Raw genomic sequence first — 19,217 nt, forward strand, 5'->3', positions numbered from 1 at the left:
CCCCTTCATACAACTGCCTCTCTAGTTGGGAGAGGGCTGCTTTAGTTTAGGCCCAGGCTTGAACCCCAACCCGTCACTGGAGAACCTCTTCCCTTCAAATCCCAATGCAGAGAGAACTAATTCCCACCTTTACCCGGACTCCTCTACCTCTCCAAAGGTCAGGCTACAGATATGGAATCTCACTCTGGCTTCCTAGAACTCTACTCCTCATTTTAGAACGTCTGCCCATTTTCCTGCTCTGTGAACTAGTACATTAATCTCCTCTTTCCCAATCTTTTGCACCTCTCCCTGTGGAAAACTGGGGCAAGGAGTGCCTTCCTCAGATTCACCGGGAAGGATTCACTTTTCATGTGCCTGCAACCAAAGGCTTGATCTTGTTTTGGAGAATGGAAGTGAGTGTTCTATATTCGTGCCCTCCCTCTTGTCATAGAGGCTTTCCCTACCCTATCGGAAGCTATCTCTTAGTCAAATAATGTTTGTTGTAACTAAGGAAAGAGAGGCACAGCTGGCCACTAAGGGTTCTTGACTGCTCTGGAGTTCAGATAGATGAGCTCAGTCCAGGAGTGAAAATGAAAAGAGTAGGCAGTAAAATGAAGATCATTTGCATATTTTGTGCATCAATCTGTACTTAGATATCTCATTAAATTGCTTTTATACCTTTAAAGAGAAAGGGAATGGACCAGAGGGAAATGAACCACAATCAGAGAACAGAGAGAGGAAATCTCTTTGTATCTTTAAAAAAGCATTAATGTTTCAAAATATCCAATTGCAGAGGCATTTTAAGTATTGGGGCCTTGCAACTTGGTATTGGAGCCAAGGAAGACTTGGGATCAAGTTTTGCCCCTGACATATATTTGCTCTGTGGCCATAGGCAAGTCTCTTAACTTCTCAATCACTATGACTACAAATTTCAGATAAGTTTCTTTCTATGAAAGGCTTTCCCAAACCCTTGTGAAGATCAATTGCAAACAGGAGAACTGTTCGGTTCTGCAAATATGTATTATATCTAAGATATACTGCAACATACTTAACATATATAGGACTGCTTGCCATCTTGGGGGGGGTGGAGGGAGGGAGGGGAAAAAAACAAAACATAAGCGAGTGCAAGGGATAATGTTGTAAAAAATTACCCTGGCATGGATTCTGTCAATACAAAGTTATTATTAAATAAAATAAAATAATTTAAAAAAAAAGAAGATCAATTGCAAGAGAAGAATTGGGATTGATGCAGAGTACATACAAATCTGTTTATGTACTATTGAGGTCATACTCCAGTGAAGAAATCTCATAAACATGCCTATTAGAAATGGACAGAATATGAGGACAAATCCATCTACTATTTTTCTAGGATTCTTTCACCATATGAACTTCCAATGTCTCTTTAATCCCACTTGTATCCACAACCCTTATTTCTATTCCCTGGGAGAAAAAATAGGGAAAGAACTGAATGAATTCCCAGAAGTCTAGTTCCATCCTACAAAACAGAAAAGAATAGTCAAGAAGAGTTCCTACATTCAGCAAATTCAATTATTATCCTTAAACCAAAATATCTTTAGTTTTAGACCAAAAACTCTGGATATTTCCATGAATTTTAAAATTATAGCAGCCCAATTAACTGTTCCTTTTTGGGGAGATAAGAATCCCCTCTGAAAGGGCCTACAAAGCATCTGGAACAACAGATCTCAGACCAAGCTAGTTCTCAGAATAATTCAGGCAAAATGAATTTGAATAAATCCAAAATATTTTTAAAAGGGCTTGTGTAGTGGGGTCTCAAGACCCTTTCCATTCTATAACAGACTTTAGGACTAGGGCATACTGAAGAGACAATCTCCTCATCTTAGCCCTTCAACTCTTAGTACCCTTCTATCTCTCCATGCATCATGAAATGCAAAGAAAGAAGCTGATTGGCTTTGTGAAGGGGGAAAAAACTGGATCTTGGGGTGGAGAAAAGGTTCTCCCAGGAGCTGTCCATTCAGCACCATAAATTCCTCTAAAGCCTGTCTACAGTGACCTTCCTTCCAAGTTCCAAGTCCTCAGTAGAATCACAACTTGAGTTTGAGGTAGCAGTCGGGCATATGCTATTTGAATCAAGAGAAGTCTCACAGGAGATCTGAATTTGAAGTATGTCCCTTGCTTAACTGGAGATGAAACTAGAAACAAAACTTATCTTTTAATAGAACAATTTATTTCAATAGAGATAGCAGTAGCAGCACAACAGCATCATAATTATTTACATACACTTACAGTTGCAACAAAGTATGATTCAAAGAAGAATTTGTATTAGTTCAATTGTATTGGAATATCAGTGAAATTAGTATTGGAATAGACAAACTTTTAAATATTTTAGCTTTACTGCCCAGTGATCTCAAAGATGAGTTATAATTGCTCTCCCCTATTCATTACATTCCTTATTTTGCACATTTTCTAGTTTACAAACACTAAATAAACTTTCTTCCTTGTACATCCCATGAATGCTATGCTTTAGAAGTTGCCTCTTTTGTATATTCTCTAACCTTGGCTCTGCAAAGAGGTAAGACTAAAGAAACTGAGATGGAATTATCACATCTGAATCTTTATTGTCAAAGACATGCTGCATCCTGAATTGCTTTATTAAAGATAAAAGCCTTGTTCTCACCCCAAACTGGCTGAGGGCACAAGACAGTCCTCAAATCAATAAGTGAGCCAGAACTAGAATGAAGGAGTTTTGAGTCTCAGCCCAGCTCTTTAACCAAGTAGGCTTATCCCCAAGGCCAAGTATCCACTGCTTTCAAGATGTGGATTGGGAAGGGGGATTGGACAAAAAGGTTTAGAGCAGAGGGAACTGTGAGTAACACCGTGTGGATCTTGCAGGGTTTTAATCCCCTGATTTGTTCCCTTTCAGCCGCTCTGCAAACATGGAGCCCTCAGGCGTCTAGGGGCTTGTTGCCCTGTTAGCAGATTTGTTCCCTGAGATGGCGCAGCTAATTGTCCCTTTATTTGGGGATCAGGTCGTATTTGCTCAGGCTTCGCAGAGCGGGAGATACTGCCTCAGCTTAGATGGCTGGCACCAACTGGGCAAAGCTAGCCTTCTAATCCTTATCATTCCCCAGGGTTGGAAGTCGGATAAACAGTGAGGGCTTTCTTCCCCTTTTTGGGGTCCTCCCTTTCCCTGTTTCCCATGTCTCTTCTATTTTTATTTTTGGCTCTCTCTCCTATCTCCACATCTCCTCCTAAATTCCCTTTCTTGTTCTCCTTGTTTCTCTCCCCTCTCCCAATTTGCTTTCCTTTAGTCTTTTATTCCAGACTTTTTTCCAGGACAGGCTCCTATCTTTCTTACCCACCATTGGACAGGAGAGGGTTACCAAGAATCATGAATGAACCTATAATATCTTCTAACCATGGAATACTAATTGCATCCCACTTCATTTGCAGCCCCCAAAACACCAGGAGAAAAAATTCTGAAAAGAGATCACAGCAGATTAGAAATGGAGTTCTTATGTTTATTCACCCTACTTTTTATGCAGCACTCAAGTAGATCTGATTGTTCCTTCCAGCACAAGGCAAGATAAGTGGCTTGAAATCCAGATACTCCTTTGCTAGAAGATCAACTCCCAGGTTTTCATAGCCTATTCTGTGAGTGGTGTTGTGACTCTCCATCCTCTGTGATGCTCAAAAACTTGGGACATTTCAATTCAATTTAACATAAGTTTATCACACATCTACAATATGCACATGCAGTATCAATTCTGTAAGAGCACAAACCTCCCTTTTAAAAAATGTATATTCTCAGCATCTGAAACAGTGCCTTGCATATAGCAAATGAAGTAAATGCTATTGGATTGCATATGAGTTGGTAGGGATACAAAGATTCAAATCATTAAGCATTTAAAAAAAAATTTACCTTGAGTTGTTCTACTCATTGAGGATACAAAAAAAAATTAGTCCCTGCATACCTTACATTCTTCATGTGTGCATGTACACAGATAGGTTAGAGACAGGATTTTTAACCTCTGATTTTTCTTTTTTAATATAGGGAATTCCCAGATTAGGAAATTACCTCTACCAATGCATATCAAAATCTCCTCTGCAATTTAGAGTGTGAAAAAGTTGATTAGAGCACTGAAAAGTTAAATACTTTATTATATAGTCAGTTTATGTCACAGGAGTGGTTTAAACTCACGTCTTCTTGTCCACAACAAATAAATGCAAAATTATACACAAAATAAAGACAAAGAAATGATAGAGGGGAGGGCACTAAAAAGTGGGGTGAGATGAGGTAGATTTGGAGAACCTGTTTATGAGTGATGACATTTGAGCTGAAATTTTAAGGATTTCAAGGTGGGGAGAGGAGGAGGGAGAAAGAGAGAGCGAGAGAGAGAGACTGAGATTTTAGAAATGCTAGGGGAAGGTAGGAAAATCACAGAGATAGGAGATAAAGGTCTTAGTCATGTACAGTGACAGCAAATAGGCCAATTTGAATGAAAATTAGAATTTGTGAAAATGTGTAATGTCAATCAATCTAGAAAAATTGTTTGAAGCCAGGTTGTGAGGAGTTCTAAATCCCAGATAAAAGAATTTATATTTTATTCAAAAGATGATATGGGACCACTAAAATTTTTTGAGCAAGTGAACTTGTACTTTAGGAATAGCAACTGGGCAGGTATGTGGAGAATAGATAGATTCTCCAGGCACAGACTGAAATGTCAAAAAGACTATTTGGAGGACTATTGCAATAATCTGGGCAAGAGGTAAGGAAGACTTGTATTAGGGTAGTAACTGTGAATAGATAGAAGGGGACAAATGTGAAAAATATTGCAGTGGTAGAACTGACAAGATTTGGCAACTGGTATAGGGGATAAGGAAGAATGAAAAGTCAAGGATTATTTTAAGGTTTTAAACTTGTATTAATAAGTGGATTATGCTTTAGTCAGAAAGAGAAGTTTGGATGGGAAGATAAAAAGTTCTGTTTTGGACATGATGAGTTTGATGTGCCTAAGGGACATGCAGATATATATATGGCAGTTAGTGTTGGAGATTCAGAGCTCAAATGAAGATGTGAGCTAGATATTGAGATTTGTGAGATGGTAAAGATGTTAAGTGAGTTCATGCAAAAACATAAAAAACCCCACATTCTTACAGTCTAATACTGAACACATCATATATATATATATATATATACATATATATATATGTAAATCAAAGAATGTGATAAATACATATTTGAAATCAAACAGAAAAAGATGAGAGATTTAGGTGACAAGATTTATTTTTAACTGGATAAATCAGAAAAGTCTTCACTAAGTAAGTGCCACCTGAGCTGTTACTTAGAATAAGAAGATGTCAATAACTGGGGAAATAGAGAGAATGTATTCCAAATGGAGTATAATCTGTACAAATACATGAAATTAGGAAAGTGTAGGATGAGAATAAGAATAGTCAGTGACATTTATATAGTATCTTAATGTTAGTGAATTGCTTTATATACCTATTTTGCTTGATCTTTACAACTGTATGAGATAGGAGCCATTTTCTTCATTTTGTAGATGAGGAAATTAAGGTACAAGTCTCACAACTAATAAATGTCTGAAGCAGGATACCAAACTAACTTTTCTTTAATCCAAATTCAACATTATATAAGAGAATAACTTGGGTCTAATTTGAGTGAAGAGTGAAGTGGTGAGTAGTGCAAAATAAGACTGAAAAGTAGGTTTAATCCAGAGGCTTTGAATGCCATGGAAAGGTCTTTGAAGCAGAAGGGTCACATGATCAGATCTGTGCCTTAGTAAAATGCCTTTGATAGTAGAGGGATTAAAGAGGGGAAGAGACATAATTAGACCTTAAACACATTTGTTTAGTTTTCTTCTCAGATTTTACATTCTTAAATCTTATATTTCTTCTCTGTTTTTTTTTTTTATGGGCACTATAAAGTTTCTTTGTAATATTACATTAAAAGGTATCCAGGAATTTGTCAGAACATAGTACCTCTGAACTCCTTTACTATCTAATTAGGTAATCCTGGGAAAGTAATTCACTTCATTTCTTCATCTGAAAATAAGAGTAATGGGTAATGTAGGGAGGTACTTCCTGCCTACAATTGCAAATACTTCCAAGGAATAACAGTTTCTTTTGACCTCTTCTCTGACCCTGGAATTTACGACATTAAAGTTTGAGGACAGATTCACTCCTCTGGAGACCATGTGTCATCTTTACTATACTTTTATTAATATAGTAGTATTAGTCATGACAGAAGAGCAGAGACAATGAAAAAGCGAGAAAAAGGAGAAAGAAGGATGAGGAGAGAAAATAGAATTTTATAGTGCAAACAGAAAAGAAAAAGAAGGTAAGATAGTTGGAAGAGAAGACCATTGGATGACAGCCAACGAATGACATTGGGAAGTGTGCTTGTTTTGATTAGGTGATGTATTATGTAGTAGAACGGACAAGAAAAAAATGTTTCTCAGAACTATGTTGGGGCAACTGGATGGGGATATTTGAGAAAGGAATGTTGGAGCAGTTTAGAGCTTGCCTTTTAGGACAAAAAGAAATAATCTGGAGTCTCTGAGGTAAGGAGGTTTAGTGAAAGATTGTATTTCTTTGTTGGGAGAATTATCACTATATGTAGTAGGAAGATAATTAAAGTGGAAATAGAGAGGTTCTGGTCTTATCTCTTTGGCAAGATTGTTAGTGCCAATAAATTGGAGTAAAAGTGGAATGTCTTTGCCAAGGATGAGCAGGCTGAGGAGAATTTTTTCATTCCGTAAAAATCCCCCTAATGTACTCCATTTACCACCACTCACAGGCATGTATATCCAACATGTCAATATCATTCCTGAGGACTATAGCCTCCAAGAAAATCTCTCTTTAGGTTCCTTCACAGAGCACATGATATATATATATATATATATGTGTGTGTGTGTGTGTGTGTGGTAATAGAAAGAGTAGATAGAAAAGAATAAGAGAGCTAAGTCCTTTCATTTGTCTACCTTCTCCCCCATCACTGCAGGCTTCAGGTTTTCCAGGTCCGTGACTTTGGACAAGTCATATTCTCTTTTCAGAGAATTTCCTTATTTGGGAACAAGGGAAATTAATAAGATCCCTCTAAAGTTCTATGAGTTTCTGCTAATTTCTCAGAGTTGAGCCATCCTGAATGAATGGGAAATAAGAAACTGTTTTCCAAAGTAGCCCATAACTGAGAAAAGGTACTATGATCAGAGTGGGGAGCCTGAAAGTTTCAGGACTGGGTCACCTTGTTGCTGTCTGATGAGGGATATATACCTCTGAGGAAAACAGACCCAACCACCTTTGTTCTAATTTGAAGGAGGGGTGGTGGTAGTCATGCGTAGTTTTTTGTGCCCTTCTTCCCCGTGAATACTTTATGGGCTGAGTTTCATCTAACTGTAATTTCCAGCCCAATGTGACAGCATCTTGGTCCAATGCCAGCACTCTCCTCCTTTTGACCAGGGAATGTGGTTGGGAAAATGGTAGAACTTGAGTTCTGGTGGTGGGAGGGGGGAGGTGTTGACAGAAGTGTCAGCACCAGCTGGTTAGAGTGAGGGCTGGAATGTCACTGCCAAGAAAGAGCAGTCTGAAGAGAATCCCTTATCCCACACTGATTACCCTGCAGTGCTCTTTACCACTGTTCCCCCCAATAAACACATACACAGGCACACGCCCAACCCATTAACGTCCCTCCTGAGGGCTACAACCTCCAATCATAACCTCTGTCTGGACCCCTTCATTGAGCACAAATATGCATTGACTGTGTATAAGGGAGGGAGTGTATGAAAGGGAGGAATAGGTCTTTTGCTGGGAACAAACATCTGCCTCCCATGAGGTAATGTCTATGAATGGACCAGCAGGATTTCTGGAGGTTCAGAATCAGGATGCCAGGGGGCAATGACCCAGCCTGCAGGGGCTGGAGGACCAAATAAGGGCAAGGAGAATCAGAGAGTAAAAAAGCAAGTATCGGCTGGAAAGCAAGCGGCAGAAGCCAGCCCCCAGCAGGAGCCAGGGTTTGTTGGCTTGGCCCCTGTTGTTGCTGGGATAATAAGCCAGACACCCCTATGGGGTGTCAGTGGAAGAGTCAGTAGGAAACTATTCTTGCCAGTCTCAAAGTTAAAAAAAAAACTGGGCATCAGAAAGGCTATTAGGCTGAGTTGTCCATAACCCAGCAGAAATTCAAGGAAGGATTGTAAGCCCAAGTAGTATATTGATAATTTCTTCCTTGTATGGAATGATTGTTGATTACTTTTTCACTTCTTACCAGTTTTCTCTTCTTTATACCAACTTTCATTTTCTTAAGGTTTCAAATTTCATTTTTTTTTTTTTGGTGCCTTCTCATTTTGGGTGCTCATCTTTGCCTCCTAATTTCTCCATATCACTCTCAAAATGTGAGGCTTCAAATTGAAAAGCAACTCTAAAGGTGTCACTAGTCAGTGATATACAAGCATTTCTAAGCACTTACTATGTGCCAAGCATTGTATTCATGCTGGGGATACAAAGAAAGCTGCAGTTTCCAGAAGGGAGAAGTCTTTTGCACATCAGTCTTTCTGACTTCAGGTCACTTGTTCACTTTGACAACTGGCTTCCCAAGAGGTAGGAGGATTTAAGTTCAAAATTGGATTCAACTTACTATCTGTGTTACCATTAGCAATTCACTTAACCCTGTCTCAATTTCCTCATTTGTAAAATGAGCTAGAGAAAGAAATTGCAAATCACAGCAGTATTTTTTTCAAGAAAACCCCCAAATGACTTAGGAATAGTTGGACTGGACTGGAAAACAACTGAACAATAACATGCTCATTCCTTGGCCGGCACTCTATCCACTCTTGTCACCTAGCTGCCAAGGATAGTGAGTTCTATATTAGCCCCAGCAAGTATGTTCTATATTTTCTGAATTTGCTATAGAATGCATCTTCTTGGGGTCAGAGAGGATGTTGTCACCAAGATTCCAGTTTCTCTCTTCTAAACTCAAATTGAAACACTGCATCTCTAGAATGTTTGTTATTCTTCTTGTTTGATTTTTCACAATCGCAGAAGGAAAATAAAAACATCAGTGCTGTAGCTTTTTGGGCCGGAATGAGGCAGTCAAGAATCATTGATCAAAAAAATGAAAGTTCCCCTTTCTGATCTTTTCTTCATTCAATTCCCTTCTACACTTATTTTCTCTTTCTTTTCCCCTCCATCCTTTGAATATTCACCCTTTTTTAAACAATACCTATGCATGCTCATTCAAAGGATATCTCCTCATCCATTTGGGAAATAGGGTATAGGGGAGAGAATAGTTTCTCTTTTAACCAACCTTGCACAGAAAAGTCACCAGTTGGTGAGGGACTGAGTATTAATTCTCTCAGATTTTGTTCACGATGAGAACTTCCTCACAATTGCTCTGAAAACAGATGCTATCTAGGTCTGCCAGTTCCTAGTCTCTCTAGAATTAGAGGCTTCAATCTCTAAATGTAGATGTTTCTAAATCTTCCATCCAAAAGTATACACTACTTCTCTTAGGCCTCTTGTTAGCATCCCTAATATGAGAATTTGAGACAGTAATACTAGGAAAACTAGAATGAACTCAGGGTAAAGAACGAGGAGGCAAATAGGTCCAGGATTCTGTAATTCCCTTCAAGGTAAAGAATTCCCATGTTGGTAAACCTAAAGAGTTCCCATATCGGGAACCCATATGGGGAATTGCCAAGATGACCCGAGGCCAAAGTTGTTGCATATCTCCCCCTCTTCTCTTTTGTTTTCATTAAGACCACTGCTAAATTTTATAAGGATAGAGGAGCAGGGAAAAAGGAGCAGGAAGTAAGAGAATATAATATTTTGGCTGTTATAGTTGTAAAGGATCTTAGAGGTCCTCTCAGTACAGGATTTCTTTTTTAGATTATTTCTGAAATGGTCATTCTGATACTTTGTGAGACTGTGAACTTTGATGAGACAATCCATTCTATTTTCAAATAATTGAGTATGAGAAAATCTTTCATTATGCCTTACTGACATTTGCCTATATGGTAGTTTCCCTTATGGGTCACAGTTCTGTACTTTATCAGAAAAATGAAAGGTAAGAGATCAAGGTTACAAGGTGAGAAACCTACTTGGGTTCCAAGTCCTAAGGGAGAGAAATATTTCAGTGGGGCCCAAAGCAGCTAGCATCGTTGAAATTTTACATCCTCCATCACTTTACTCTCAATAAGTTAGACTGGGGGTTGAGTGGAAGGATTTTGTCCAGAGCAGCAATTTCTTACTTTTCTTCCCCCTCTCCCTGCTCCATTCCATTCTGCTCCATTTTACCATTGCTTAGGTTTGGACATGGTTTTTTCCAGAGAGTTGTTTCTAGGGGATGCTGCTGTCATGTAAACTGGGAGGGAGATGTGGGGACAGGGCCCATGTGTTTTGGACTCTATTAACTAACTCCCCCGCCCCAATCCATCACATTCTCCCCCCGGGCCGCCGCAGCCCCAGCAGCTGGGTAACCCCGGGGAGGCTGAGTTGAGGGTCCCCGAAGGGAGCCAAGCTTCAGGCAGAGAAGCAGAGACACATGTGTGCTGGGGCAGGTTGGGGCTGGCTTCTCATTGGGAAGGGGGCTCTCCAAGCTGGGCTTCATTAGGGCCATGGCACTAATAGGGGAGGGGGTGTGGGGGTTGGGCTGACAGCCAATTACTTGCTCGTCTGCATTATGGATTAACCCATCTGGGGCTGGGAGATTGGCTCTGAAAGGGGCACAAAGGGGGGAGGCGTGACCACAATCACACACTGAATTATCTTGTCTGAGCATCATTGTCCAACAAGCAGGGCTTCTGGATGGATGACCCTTCCCTGGGATCTCTATCTTCTTCATTTTCCCTGCCTCCCCCCAAAGGGTCAAAGGTAATCCTCTACCTGGTTAAAGGGCAGAGGCTTTGGGTACACTCCAAATGAACTCCTTCTGGAGAGGTAGGGAGATTGTGGGGACTTGGGGCTTGGGGTCATGTTAGCAGATTTGGGAGCCAAGTGATACACTCACATCCTTCCTCATCATAAAGAGGCATATAGGGGCAATCGTCCTGTCCCCTTAGACAGACACATAAGACATACTTATTTCCTATTGACTCTGTGGCCTAAGTCTGCAGGCTAGGGATGTGAGAGTAGGGCAGGGATTGAGGATGAGTGATCTAGGGTGTATAGGATGAAAGAAACAGAAGCTTTGGAGAGAATCTGGGGAAAGTGATCAGAGCTAGGGGAAGAAAAGCAGGGAGACAGGCTGAGAGAAGAGCAAGAAGAAAGGGAGGGGTCAGGAAGGAGAACCTCTATAGTCTCAGGTTGCTATTAGCCACAATCTATTTACAGGCTATGTCATTCGGGTCTGAAAAAAAAGGTTTTGAGAAGGGTACTTGGAGCACCCCATGCCCTCCTCTGGCATCTCTAATGCTATCCCCTAGGGAACCCAAACTCCCTCCCCCACAATCTCCCTTTCTAGGAAAAAGCCTATAGTGCAGGTTAGTAGAGGAGAGAATGGAAAAGGGGGGGGGTGGAATGAGAGTAGGGGTGCTTTCCTTAGGATAATCCTCTCATTACCATCTCATAATCAGAATCACGCTTTCAATGTAAATGGGGATGTTAAATATTAGTTTCTCCAGACACAGGCTCCTCTGGAGTAAATCATCAATGTTCCCCATAATCCCCTCACCCCTTCACTCCTCTAACAGAGATTCACTCCAAGCCTGGAAAGCTCAACATGGAAGGGTGCCAGTGTGGAGAGGAGCTTAGGGGTCAGGTTAACCTTAACGTACAAATAATGATAGTTGCCAGTTATATACTGCTTCAAGATTTGTAATATGTCTTTGATATGTTATTCTATTTGACCTTTACAAAAACCCTATAAGGTACTGTGGGATGTTAGTGCCCTCATGTCACAGAAGGAGAAACTGAGTCACACAAATATGTGATTTGTCCATACTCACAGGAATAAATGTCAGAAGCTGGGTTTGGATGCAAATCAAGTCCCCACTTCATTTACTACATAAAGATGTCTCTTTTTTCTTTAAATTAAATTAAATATATTTTTTCAAATGAAGATTTACCTTCTCTCACTCCCACATCATCCTCTGTCATTGATTGAGAAAACAAAACAAAACAAAACAAAAAAAAACAAAACCCCTGTTATATAAACACATATAGCTACATAAAATAACTTCCTGAATACTTCAGGATGTCTTAAGAATACTGGAGATATTTGAAAAAAAGGAATGAGTTTTGTTTTTATTGGGTCTCAGCAACATTTTCCTGATTCTGAAGGGCAAGATCATCTAAAGGAAATTGACCCACTCCAAACCCATCAAAAACTATCTTACTGATTGGCTCCTGGTCCCAAAACATTCATAGCCCACTGGAGATCAATAAATACAGTATTATAAATTGAAGTGCCAGATTGGGGGAAGGGGGAGAGATGTTGTTATTGGGGAACCCAGGCTCTTTGCCCAGTCTACCATACTTCAGACATCAGTGATATTTTCTGGAGATGTGGTTAATATTTCTCTTTTAGTAGCATGCAAAATCAGTTTTATTCTAGTTAGCACAGTAGATAGGATTTTGGAGGGAAAATATGAGTTGATCTAATTTATTCTAACCTCCCTACCAAATAAGGAGATTGTTATGACCTTTTCTTACTTTAACTGTGTGGAAACAAAGAGTGGTTGCTGGTAAATCCTTTGATGTGTCTGGACATACAAAGTATCCCAAAAGTCTTAGTGATTAAAACAAAACTTTTGAAACCCTTTATAAAAAGGGTTCTTGGGGAGGAAGGAGGGCCATCAGATGCTTTGCTCACTCTCCAGACCTTCTACTACTAAATAGCTCATTTTCTTACCTCTCCATTTGGTTTATATGTTCTTTCCCTCATCATCTGGCCTCTGCACCGGATACATTATTGGTTTCCTGCTTGGTACCCAAGAGAAAGAGTTTAACTAGAGTTGGCAAATCTGTTTAATGTTGAGGCTGGGATAGGGATAGGAGAGGTATGGCACAGGGTGGCTTTCTTTTTACAATTAGATATGTAAGTTTAGGTAACCTTTATGGTGTGAAAAAGTTTGTTCTGCTCTTCAGTTCAGTTCAGTTCTGATGGATGGAAAAGTATGACCCTGGGCAAGTCACTTAACTCAGTTTGCCTCAGTTTCTTCCCTGTAAAATGAACTGGAAAAGGAAATGGCAAACCACTGCAGACTTTTTGCTAAGAAAACCCCAAATTGGATCGTGAAAAATTGGACATGAGTGAAAAAAATGACAGTACAACAACACTTATATGTAAGCTAATATGTTTCCTGCTGGGAATGCAAATATAAAAACAGCATATCCAATGATAATGAGGAAGCTTAAAGTTTTATTTCAAAGTAGGGTTTGGCTACAAATGTGATGGTGGGGAGAGTAGATTCAGCTTTCCTTTGGGACTAGGGTGACAGGGCAAAGTAACCCTCCTCTGCCTCTGCCCTTGGATTTGGAACACTTGGGGCCGGGTAAAGAAGGGACCGCATGTGACATGAACTGACCTGAACAGGAGAAGGAAAGAGATGCCTTTGGAGAGTCCCTTCCCCCAGGACAGGGACTGTTTCCGTTGCTCTGCTCCCTCGATCCCTCCGTTTAGCTTTCTCCTCATTAACTCTCTGGCCTCATTAATCAGCCCAGATGAAACGCGCCCCAGGGAATGCAGACCGCCCCCTCTGCAGCTTGGTGCTTTAATTACCCTCCCGGCAGGGGAGCTGGCCGCACGGGTGAACTCTCATCCTCTTCCTACCCAGTACTCTTCCCTGCCTTCGCACCCCCACCCCCACCCCAAGACATACAGGCGCACACAGCGCACAAGGCTAGCTGGAGATGACTAGAAAGATTGTGGCCCTGCTGCTAAAGGAGCTGACACAACAGACTGAGTTCAGTGGTTATATGACTAGTCAGGGACAGCTTTATCTATTCCAGATGCCTGGTGGGTCTAGAGATGGGAATGGTGCTGTTGAGGGACATGGAACTGTCAGTCCACCTACTTCCATCATCTCTCTTCCCCGCCCCCCCCCATACAGCCTTTGAGGAAGTATTCTATCTGATGGTCACACTTATATACATACTTCCTAAACTTAGCTATGCAAAATAAGAATCCAAGTAGGGTACAAGCTATTAGGAAACTCAAATAGATATTTGAAATAAATGGAAAAAAAAGAAATAATTTAAAAATTATTTCTTTTTTTTCCATTTATTTTGTTTTATTGTCATTGTTGTTCCCTTTTTTATTATAGCTTTTCATTTACAAGATATATGCATGGATAATTTTTCAGCACTGACCCTTGCAAAACCTTCTGTTCTAACTTTTCCCCTCCTTCCCCCCACTCCCTCCCCCAGATGGCAGGTAGACCAATATATGTTAAATATGTTAAAATATATGTATACATATCCATACAGTTATTTTTCTGCACAAGAAAAATTGGACTTAGAAATAAGGTAAAAATAACCTGAGAAGGAAATCAAAAATGCAAGCGGACAAAAACAGAGGAAGTAGAAATGCTATGTTGTAGTTCACAATCATTTCCCCTAGTTCTTTCCCTGGGTGTAGCTGGTTCTCTTCATTATTGAACAAATGGAACTGATTTGATTCATCTCATTGTTGAAGAGAACTGCGTCCTTTGACAATTTTTAAAATATTACATTTTTTTGTGCCTAGATTATGGCATGAAAGCTATGACAGTCAATAATTAATCTCACATAGATAGATACTTGTTTATGTGCACATATATAGACATTTTGAACAGTCAATTCAGATGGACAATGAATTGGGTCTAATTAAATGTGAGGAGACAAGCAGGCTTTGGGAAATTAGGCAGAATTTTGAATGACTCCAAAAGTACTAGTTGCCACAAAGTCCAATCTCTTTGTGATCAGTATTCCAGTAATGCTTCATAGTTTCCAATGATGGAACACCTTAACTTTGGAGGAAGCAGAATTATAATAAGAATACTGACAACTAAAATAACAGCGTTTATATGACACTGTGTACTGTGTCTAGTGCTTTACAATTATTATATTATTTTATTTGCAGGTGGATGGTATTATACTCATTTTACAGTTAAGGAAATTTAAATTGAGTTGGGTAAAGTGACTTGCCCAGGATCACACAGCTAGTGAGTGTCTGAGCCTGGATTAGAACTAAGGTGTTCTTGACTCTACATTCTGTGGGTTACCAGCCTGTCAATTAAAAGAAATAGAATAAATAGCAGATACTTCATGGTGTCAGTTAGCTTTAGCAGATTACTAACAGAAGTGAGACAGAACAAAACAAACTCAAACCATCTTTGAGAACATGTATGGCTGCAAAAAGAGGTGGTTGAACTATACGTTCAGAATGGGAGATGATAGACAAGCAAGAGAGAAGGCCTCTACTGTGTTGGGGTATCTTCTGTTGGTTGATTTTAGAAAGATATGGATAAGAGGGTCTTAAGAAAGTAAAATCTGCATGGAAAGAAGTACTCTATTAAATTATGAAACTATAAAAATATTTGTATAAATACACATTGTTAGTGACAGAAAGGCCTGCTTTCAAGTACCTATTTTGTGACATCAAGATTAATGTGAAGGCTCAGAGCCTTTGTTGAACAAAGGGTACATTTACCAAAATTTGCTCAGAAAGTTTAAGAGTGACTCACAGCTCCTTGTCCTGCCCCTGAAGATTAGTGGAGATATCTTGCATACTAAACTTGATTATGGGGCCACTCCAAAGGCCTCTGGTGAGGTTATGGTGAGGTTGGAGGTACCTGCCTCTCCTATGATGCTTTCCTTCCTCCTAGGGCTAAGATAACTAGAATTTTATAGATTCAGTGTTTTGGAAGCAATCTAGTTCAACTTTGAACTCCATGCAAACCCAATCCAATGGTGAATTCCCAACCTTTGCCACTTAATTTTAAAATGTCATGGTCTCTGTCTGCTGGCCAGCACTAGACTTCCTAGAAAGTTGATGTGTTTCCAACTCTAAATTAATCATTTATTTGAAAAGTCAATCTAGAGTTTACTGATTTATTAGTCAAACTGGAGTTCATAGTAGAAGTATTGAAGAGCCACAGCTAGGAGCCAGAGAACTATTCCTTCAGCCAGGGGCTAAGTATGACTGAACTCTGATTTGTCCAACCACATCGAAGCTCTTTTTGAGCTTCACAAATCTATACTTAGTATTTTTATGGTATTATGATTATATTTGGTAATAAGAATCCTTTTAGTTCTATTGGGAAGAATTTAAAATCGAATTCCCAGGAACGACTGAAGATCTATTCACACCAGGGATAGAAGCCAGTGATACTACAGATTAGGAAGGCAGATAAAATGAAAAAGGAGAAGAAAGATAGATTTTCCTTAAATCCAAATGTGTATGAAATGGTAGATCCGTAAGTTACAGATGGAGGCATAAAGATGTTCTGTTTGGGGAAAATGTCTCTCTCACACTGCCTCTGTCTTTGTCTCTTTCTCTCTGCATCCACCCCCATACCATATACCGCATCTCCCTCCTCTGCTAAAATTGACCCTTCTCGAACGTGTCGGCAGCTCTGGCAGGTCATTTAGGAAAGAAATGTCCCAGTCTTGGGAAGGGGGAGGGATGGGGAAACAAGGGAAGAAAGGCGGGGAAGAGAAAGGAGGGGACGAGGAGTATATCGGAGGTCCCGGCCCAGACCGCTAGCCAGACGCCTCAGTGATTGCTGACTGAGGAAACTTACAATAGCGCAATCAGTTAGACAGAGTAAGTGGGCAGAGGGCACGGGCTGGAAACCCTAATCGGGTGGATGAATCTATTCATTTTCTCCTGACCTAAATCCTAATCTTCATATCCAACCCCGCCTCCAAATCGTCCTCATACTAGACTGTATGAGGTCTCATCTCTGAACTCTCCTATTCTGTTCTTCAGTAACCGAGAACTTGCTGGTTTGGCCTGGGTATTAGGGCAGCTGCCAAAGTTCTCCTTCAGCTTTTTTTCTTTACTGCATCTGTTATCCAGGTTTGAGGGAGTAAGCAAGCGGGGTAGAAACGTTCAGACTAGAGCAGTTACTACTAAGAGTACCTCCCCTTCTCCCACCCCCACCCCTAATAATACAGAATGTTTTTCTGTCCTCTGTTTCTAGGAAAGGAATACCCTTCCCCCCACTATTACTCGCTCCAACACACTCCTAGTTGGGTCAGGCTAATGAGTTTCTCTTCCACCCTCTCCCATTGTGTTTATGTTGGGGTGTTCTGGGGTCTCGGTGGTGCGATGGAGAGTGACCAGGCGGCTGCGACCCCCGCTTCACACCTGCTCCCCCCGCCCCCCCCCCCGGGGCTGGGCTCGGGGTATCCTCCCCCCTCCCACCCCGCGGGAGGGGTCTCAGCTGGGGCTGTACTTGGTAAAGAGGCCTTGGAGAGGCAGGCCACCGAGAAGGAGCTATAAATTTGGAGCAGATGCGGCCTGACAGTCACCCAGCCCGGGGAAATGGGGGAGGGCACATCCCCTAAACCCAGCCCCAATTCCTATTTCCTCAGCTGAGTTTCTGGCTGGGTCCAGGAATAGGTCACTGAGGGATACACATGGGGAGTAGTTTGGGGCTGAGGCTGTCTATGTGATGGAGATGGAAACTCTGAATCAGAAGCATAATGTGGGATACTTTTCAAAGCGGGGAGGAAGGTTAGCTAGACATGGGGAAGGCTAAGAGCAGAGATAGACTGGCAGTGAAAAGTTTAAGTCCCATCTCTGCTTCCCTGCTACTGAGCAAAAATAAAGATAAATAGATAGATAGATGATAGGTAGGTAGGTAGGTAGGTAGGTAGGTAGGTAGGTAGGTAGGTAGAGGAATGAAGATTATAAAGCTAGAGTTCAAAATGGGATTTGGGAAAGGGAGGGCTTCTGGGCCATTATCTAGAAACAATAATAAAAATAATCTATATTAATGGGAATTTAAGATTTTCAAAGCACTTTCTCTCAACAGCAATATGTTCTAGGTAGTATTATTATGCTCATCATCCTTGTGAGGAAACTGAAATACAGAAAGATGTAATAAATTATCCAAGATCATATGACTGGTAAGCAGCACGATCAGAAATGGAATTCCTGATTCAAAGTCCAAGGATGTTTCCAATTTGGGAATCCTCAATAGAGACAAATTCTTAATTTTCAATGAGACAAAGAAGGGACAAATGACTACACTTAAGCAAGGTGATGAAACATATTTGAGAAGACAAATTAAGATGTAACAGGAATTGAAATTGGATCTAAGGGAGGAACTGGAATATGGGTTAGGATAGTCATAATCTTAATTTTAAATAGCTCAAAAGTAAATAAATTTATTTTGCATTTGCTATGGAGCCATTCTGAGTTGAGTAGCTAATTCAGAGTCATTTAGTTTCAAGATCTTGATACTCTAGCCAGTTTGGTCTTACATAGGATGATTATTTTTTTGGTTCATGTCCAGTACACCAATGCCAGGTTGATGCTGGCAAATAATAATGACCTTTTTCACAGAACTAGCCTGGAAGCATCTGTTCTCTCTGCCCCTGCTCTTTCTGCTGTCGAGGCAAATATGGCCCAATGCTCTGAAACTAATAACACTGTAGCTTTCTTAGGGAAAAAAAAAGTTTAGAAGTTGGAGGAAGAACTAAGCCATTCACTACTGGAACAAGTTGCTGAAAGCAAAGGCTACTAAGGAATCAGGATTTCTTCAGTTTCTATTTGAGTGCACCAAACTCTGGCTCTCTAAGGAATACCAGTATTTTCCAGAAATTTAGCCTTTATGTAATTAAAAAGAATTGTGCTTAAACTGGAGATTTGGGGCACCCCCTAGAGGACAATGACAATTTTATTTTCTACTCAGCCAGAATAAAGCAAGTATAATCCCTAATTTTCCCTGATTCCATGCTCCATCAGTTGCTATGGACCCCCTAATTTTCCAGCCCTCCAGCTAATTGTTGAGATAATTAATTATGATTGATTGAGTCTTTTTGAAAGAGACCAAGATACTTATAAAGTGTATCCTATGTAGACAATCACAGTATGATGAAGCAGGAAGAGACCTTAGAACTCATCTAGTTCAATCTAACTCATTTACAGCAGATTAACTAAAGCCCTGAGAGATGAGGTAACAATCTCAGATTTACATGACTCATAAATGGAACCTGAACACAGATCCTCTGATTCCAAATCTAACAGACTTCCACTACATTTTCAAAACTAAGAATAATAGAGTTCTCATTTTGAAGCCAGAGAGACCTAA

The sequence above is a fragment of the Antechinus flavipes genome, chromosome 3, assembly GCF_016432865.1.
Source record: "Antechinus flavipes isolate AdamAnt ecotype Samford, QLD, Australia chromosome 3, AdamAnt_v2, whole genome shotgun sequence".
Lineage (NCBI taxonomy): Eukaryota > Metazoa > Chordata > Mammalia > Dasyuromorphia > Dasyuridae > Antechinus > Antechinus flavipes.